The sequence below is a fragment of the Oryzias latipes genome, chromosome 2, assembly GCF_053564925.1.
Source record: "Oryzias latipes strain Hd-rR chromosome 2, Olatipes_Hd-rR_3.1".
Taxonomy (NCBI): Eukaryota; Metazoa; Chordata; class Actinopteri; order Beloniformes; family Adrianichthyidae; genus Oryzias; species Oryzias latipes.
The window spans coordinates 27030242-27037114 of NC_136238.1; the positions used below are offsets into that span (position 1 = coordinate 27030242).

Below are 6873 nucleotides of genomic sequence, written 5' to 3' on the forward strand. Positions count from 1 at the left end.
CTCACCGGAATGTCAAAAGTGAGAGAAAAAAAGCACCTCGTCCATGTTGGTGATTTGGCTGGGCTGATAGTGTTTGTCGGCATCTTTTCACTGCAGAATGAGCAGAAGATGAACAGCTTTTCATTGTAATCTCCTGGGAGTTGCTGTACCACCGTAGTCCTTGCCCAGATGAAAAGATGACGGCGTTTCATAAAATGAAAGAACCAAAATGTACCTCCTTGAAAATTTTTAACTTTCATTTCCTCTGCAAGCATTACTGCCTTCAGTCGAATGGTGACTGTAGCCAGCTGTTCTCTGATCGTTAATCCATTGCTTGAATCGGTCTTCCAACTCGAGCCACCTCGCCTTGTTTCAGTCCACACTACAGATTCCATTTTGTCCATGGCCACCAAACGCAACTTTGATGAAGGATCAACGCTCCTACTGTGCCTCCATTCTACTGGTTTCCAGCTCTGCAGGAACAATGCAATTATGAGGTATTTAACTGAGATATAACATAATGAAAGAAAAGTGAAAAAAATGAATGAACAAATGAAATATGTTTAGAATGCAAACATTTTTCACCGACATTCGGCAAAGATTGTAACGCTGTTTATTGTTTCTTTGTCGTCTTCAAAGACTTATTTAATAAAAAAAACTTGAGTTTTTTTTTTAATGACAGATTATTACACGTTGGCACAAAATAAACACTAAAGTATTTTTTTCCATTCTTAATAACTAGTTAAATATCACATGTAGTTGCTATAAAATATTAATTCTTGCTGTTTTTATTTGAACCCTTTCAGCTTTTTCCAGGTCTGACAGTGTTAACGGAAATGAAAATATTTGACAATCCAGTTGATGAGAAGCTGCAGAAAGATTGAAATCCATCAGATTGTAAAAACGTAGAGGTGGTCCTTTGATGATGATGATGTGATGAAGATCAGACGCTGATGTCACTGATGTTCTGGCTGTTGATGGGCTGGATGTGGGTCCTGGTGGTGCTGAAGAATGAAAGATCCTTCTACCTGCAGTCATTCCTGAAGGAAGCTGATTGCAGCTGTTCTCTCCTGACAGATGGAATGATGGGAAATGAAGTTCATGTTGAAGTGTGGTCCAAGCAGAACAGAAAGGTCTCACCTCAAAATCAGGACTTGGATCAGCTGCTGTTCTCTGGGAGCGTGCACGTGCTGCTGCATGTGCTTCTGTCATGGCGTTCTGGATGAGCTGCTGAGGTCTGTTTGCATCAAGACTCTCAGCTGCTTTAGTCAAACTGCTGAGCGATGGAACAATGGAGCCGTTTCTGAAGGAAGAGGATCAAACATGATGCTCTGCATCCGTTTGCTTCAGGAAGTGGAGGTTTTTTAGAGTCTCCAGACTGTTTCTGAACGGCCAAAGAAAAGCAGCTGATGTGGTTCTGTCTCCTACCAGCAGGGAGCGCTCTCAGCCGGACAGAACGGATCCTCAATGCTGCTCTGAGAAGGACTCTTCTGTTCCAGAAGCAGAGACTGTTCACATCCAGGAGAATCTGGACTCCAATGAATCCCAGAGAATCTCCTCTCTGCTGTTTGGACACTTTGACCAGCAGAGGGCAGCAGAACTTTCAGCAACTCTGGATCTGATCCCACAAAAACAATCCATGGATGATCAGATTTCAGAAGATTTGAAGGATCAAAGACAAAGATGTTCTGAAGAGAAGATGTGAGAAGAAAGTCCAGAATGAATCCACTCTGACTTCTTCTCATGTCTCTGAAGCTTGTGTCTTCATATCTTCACCTCAGAGTTTCTTCTGGATTCCATGTGGATCAATAATATTGATCATGTTCTGTTGTCATTTTCCATCAGAACTTCAGGCTTTTCTCTGCTGATGATCTCTGAGCTGAACTTCTTGGAGGAATTCCTGAATCTGGGATTTGGAGCAAACAGTCAGAACAAAGGAGGTTTCCATTTCTTCTAAGCTCTGCCAGAAGAAAAGAGCTGAAGCTTGAAGCTGAAGCAGCATTTGCTCAGAGAATCTGTCCTCCAGACCAACAAGTCCCACCACAGCCTTGAAGACGTTTCCAGAAGCAGCAGCAGACTGTGTTCCCATGACAACGCTGAAGTCAGCTGCTGCTCTGCAGGAGAAAGTCTGCAGCTCCTCAGTCAGGAAGCTCTTTCAAGCTCGTGCACATCGGTCAGTGCAGCAGCAGAAAGCCTGTTTCCCTGCAGGAAGTCTGAGACTTTTCAAAGTAAGAGCCTCATGTTGGCAGAGATGGGTTGGATTCTTTGAGGCTCCAGTGTCTTTTGGATTCAGGATGAGTTCATGCAGATCTAGAAATCCCACCATGATGATCATCCTTGAGGAATTTCAAAATAAAAGACTTACAAACACCACAATCACTGCTGGATGATAAATACATTTACTCTTTATTTTCTGTCAATAAATCATATTTATCAATAAATCCTTGATTCTAAATGATGGATCTAAAGTTGAAAAGAAGTCAAAGTGCTGACTCAGCACAGATCAAAGGAGACACAGATGATTTCCTGGAATGAAGAAAACATCAAACATCATGATGTGATCTGGAACTGAGCTGTTCTTCAGAAGATCCTCCCAAACATGGAAACTGTTGCTGCAACACGTGAAGGTTTGGTTCTGTTGCTAGTGAGATCTGATGGATCAGAACCAGACTTCTGTCAGCTGGAACTGGGGCTTCTTCCAGACCATGACATGTTGTTCAATAAAGTTCATTCCAAAGTGTGACTGATTCATGAAGTGGTTCCTTGAGCCGTGAGTTTTGCCAGCAGCAGGAATCCCTGAGAGTTAGGAGACAGTTTGTGGAGAGAGTTTGTAGATTTAGGAGAAACCAACGTTTGAAATGAAACCAAAGTGTCCTAAACCAAAATCACTGAGCACATCTCAATGTTCCACAAACAGTCATTTTCCACAGTGGACCGTCACCACACACTTTACAAGACAGTTTTTCACAACTTTATGACAACAAATCCTGAAATTGTTCCATTCAAGGAAACATTGACTAATATTTGTATTGATGCTGTTTTCCATCTGTGTTTTCAAACCTGCATCAAGAATTAGCTCATGTTTATTGATTCACTTTCTGTGGAAGTTTGGCTTCTCTGATGAACCACCAGAGGGCGACAGAGAACTGTTGATATTATTAACACAACAGTCAAAGAAATCAACATTTAGCACAAAGTGAACAAAATTAGGTCACGTGCTAACGTTCTGATTCTGTTGGAAAAGCCTTTTGTTTTGATTTCTTCAGAATTTTGGCTCAAAAAGACCAATGACAAATGAAACTCCAATAAAGTTACTTTATAATGAGGAAATGAAATGTTATTTTTATTGAATTATCAAATGGAGACTCAGCTTCAGGTGATAAAAAAGGTTGGTGCTATTTCCAGTTTTAGAAAGAACATGCCTTCTGCACAGTTTGCAGTGAACGTTACTCATTTATGTCAGTTTTTAATGAACTGAAATACCTCCACACAGGAAACAACATTTAATTTTTGACAACATAGTTTTTAGCAGCCAAATTATAACACTAAAAACTTTAGATGTTTTATTTCTTGAACATTTTCCTGATTTATTTAAAGAAAACTGCATCAAAGTCATTTCTTGGTCTGAACACGTCTTTATTGTCGTCTAACTGTAAACTCCAATTCAAACATGCTGACAAAACAAGGACAGATTTCCTAGAGATTTCCAAATTCTGCTTCCATGTGATCACATGAAAACAGTCCAATGTTTTGGATTCTTCTTCTTCTATATCATTGACATTAAAGCTGCAGCTCTGTCACCAGGAAACAACATGTGACAGGTCCCAGTTTTTGGTGGAACACCGTCTCTGTGATGCTACAGACGCTGCTAAAACACAGTGGATTTCATTCTGTTCTATGTAGAAAAGACTGTTTGATTCATGTTTGATGAATTCATCTTGGAGGATTTATCCTCCACGTCTAGAAGTCCGCTCCGTGAAAATCCTGTCCCACTTTAAAGCGGTCCGTGTTTCCATGGTGACAGAGGGAACAGCTGGTTAGCATCTTTCTAACTTGACTGAACTGAGGGTTGGGGCTTCCAGCACAGAACCAACCTGAGAGCAAATGAACATTCAAATCCTCCACAAGCTAAACCCCATCAGCGTTGGATTGCTGCTGACAGACAGACTTCATTGATGGCATCTTCCGTTCTGGACCTGACGTTTAGCACACCATAGCTGGATTCCAGAGCGCTTTATCAAAGCGCCTTAAGCCCGTTTGGACTCTGGCGCTCCACGCGCTGATGAATAGTGGCGTTTGGAGGAAGTGCGGCTGCGCAGTCCGTCACTGAACACCATCACTGCCTGGACCTCTTTCTGGGTCCTAGTGCCCTAAAGGTTACAGCTCCTGGTTCCACAAGAAAAAAGTCCATTCTAGAGGCCACTCTGACGTCATCATCATCAAAGACAGCGTTACCTAGCAACCATACCAAGACCATAGCAGCTATAGAGGGAAACACAACAAACCATCAACGGCGGTTAAAGCAGTCAGACGTTTGTTCTGCAGCTCAGCAAAAATCTCTGCTTTAGGTTTTGGGGAGAAAAACAAAGGAAAACACACGGAGAAGGATTCTGCAAAGGAAATCCCAAGTTCTATTGGTAAGTCAGCGTCCTGGAAACATGCTTTGTTGGTTCTGAAGTGGCATGAATGCAGACTTAGATTGGTTTGTTTCCTTGGATTCTTCAGATGGATTCAAGCTGGAAATGTTGTCAGCATAAAGCAAGTTTGGACTAAACTAAAGCAGAAAGTGGCTTTGAAGATGGTCAGGAGAAATGAGGGCTTTTTTCAGGAATTCTTGGAAGAGGAGGACTTCTCCAAACAACCAGAATCTAGGAGGAGTTTTTTTCAGCATTGAGATCAGGATTTAGCATGAGCTTCAATCCCATTTTGGTTCAATCCAAATGTTTACCGTCATATTCAGGAGTTCAACTCTGAAAGCCACCATGACATCATAGACATTAAAGACCCTGTTACCTAGCAACCAAACACAACAAACTGTAGACTATTCAAACTGGACATTTTGGGGCAACAATTCTTTTCTAACTCAAGTTTTTATGAAAAATCCAAATGATGGAAACAGATTGTGTAAAGGAAATGAGGATCTATTGGTGAGTCACAGTCCTGGAAACATGAGTTGTGCTCTGATGAAGACGCCTGATCCAAATGTGGATTTTTGAAATGTTCTTCATGAGATTCAAACTGATTGAAGCTTTGAATTAAAGGTGTCAACACATTTCTGCATTGGATTCATTCTGTTTCAGTGTCTAAGGTTGGTTTTGTGGCAGAAACCAAGTTTTTGTTGAACAGTAGCGTTTGAAAAAGCAGAAAGTGGCTTTGAAGATGGTCAGGAGAACTTCTTTGAAGAGGAGGACTTCTCCAAACAACCACAACCTTAGAGGAAGTTTTCTGAGCATTCATAGAATGCTTTTCCAATGACTCATCATTTTCCACAAGAAGCTAATGAGTTTTTCCAAATGCATGCTGGATATTCTTAGTTCTAGCTTGGAAAGCACTTTGTGGGATTTCCCTGGAAAACCTGCTTTATCAATCATTTTGGTCTCTTTATCTTCTTCTAAGTTCCAGCTTGGTGAGTGTGCAGGTCGCCATGGCAACCACTGTCCAGGTCAAAGGGAGGACCACGGCCATCCAGTCTCCAGGCTTTTGGATTGATTTGGATTTGATAAACATTTGTTTCCCACATTTCAATAGTAGAATTCAACACGGGACATATAGTGGATTGTAAGAATAGGAACAAAAACAGCAACAACAAAATAATCCTCCTCCCCTTAAAACATGCATTTGACTCTGAACAAGTCTAAAACAAATCCAAGCAAAGACCAGCGCTGGGGCTCCTCTGAAGGTCCAGACACAGAGAGGCCCAGAGTGACCCCCATTTCTCCTTTTTGCTCTCTCCAGTGGCTGACTCCGCCCCTTAGGACGTCCCCCTGTGTGGATCAGTGGTCAGTGGGTTGGAACCTGCTGCAAATGCAGGCTCTGGTTCTAACTGCTGGATCAAAAGTGGAATGTGAGCTGTAGTGGTGTGTCTGCAGCTGGATGTGGAACACATGAGGGAGGGGTCAAAGGTCAATCTTTCTTCCAAACAAATGTTGTCAGTCTATTCTCCAACAATGCTCCAACATCTTCAAAGGTTTTTGGTCCCAAATCCAGAGTGTAGCTGGTAGGACGTGATCATTTCAGCCTCAGATTTGGGATCTGTCATCTCTCTGCCACCGTGACACCGAGTGATGAGTTCATGCTCCAAAGCGGCCCGATCGCTGGCTTTAGGGACTATTCCAAAAGCTTTCAATGATGGCGGGGAATGAACATTAGGAACAGATGACGGCTTGAAATGTCTGCTGTTGGTTTCTGATCCAGACAGAAATTCAATCAAATGTCTGTGAATCCATGATTTCCTTAGAATCTTTGACTCTAGATTCAGATCCATCTGGTTCAAAGGATGAAACTGCAGCTAAAAGTCTTTCAAAAGTCCAAATCCTCAAAGATGAAACAGAAAGTTCCTAGAAAGTCAAATGAAAAACAATCAGATTGTCTTAGATAAACCCGTTTGGAAGTTAAAGCATAGAAACAAAGAAAGTTCCAAAAGCTAAAAGCCTGAAATAAAGAAAAGTCCAAAGAAAAACAGAAATCCCACATTTGGATCAGTAAAGACATGAATTCTCCAGAAACATCCAGAAACAGCTCTGAGCAGCAGCCATGAAGGGACTGAGAACAGACGGACATCAAAGCAGAATCCAAGCAGCACCTTCATCCTGATGAAGCTCCGCCCTCTGACCTTCAGCAGTCATCTCCAGGCTCCGCCCCCAGTCTGTGACGGCTGGATGATGCTGTCCTCCA

The 6873-nt window shown here is 42.0% G+C and overlaps 1 protein-coding gene and 1 long non-coding RNA gene across 2 annotated transcripts in view; one reads left to right on the forward strand and one right to left on the reverse strand.

The window, feature by feature from the left end:
* The window catches only part of LOC144987124 (uncharacterized), a 319301-nt gene that overhangs the window by 254972 nt on the left and 57456 nt on the right, over positions 1 to 6873 (reverse strand). The window lies entirely within an intron of this gene.
* LOC144988596 (uncharacterized) lies at positions 3912 to 6645 on the forward strand. Its single transcript, XR_013652524.1, has 2 exons — positions 3912 to 4616; positions 4705 to 6645. It is a non-coding gene; the product is annotated as an uncharacterized LOC144988596 (long non-coding RNA).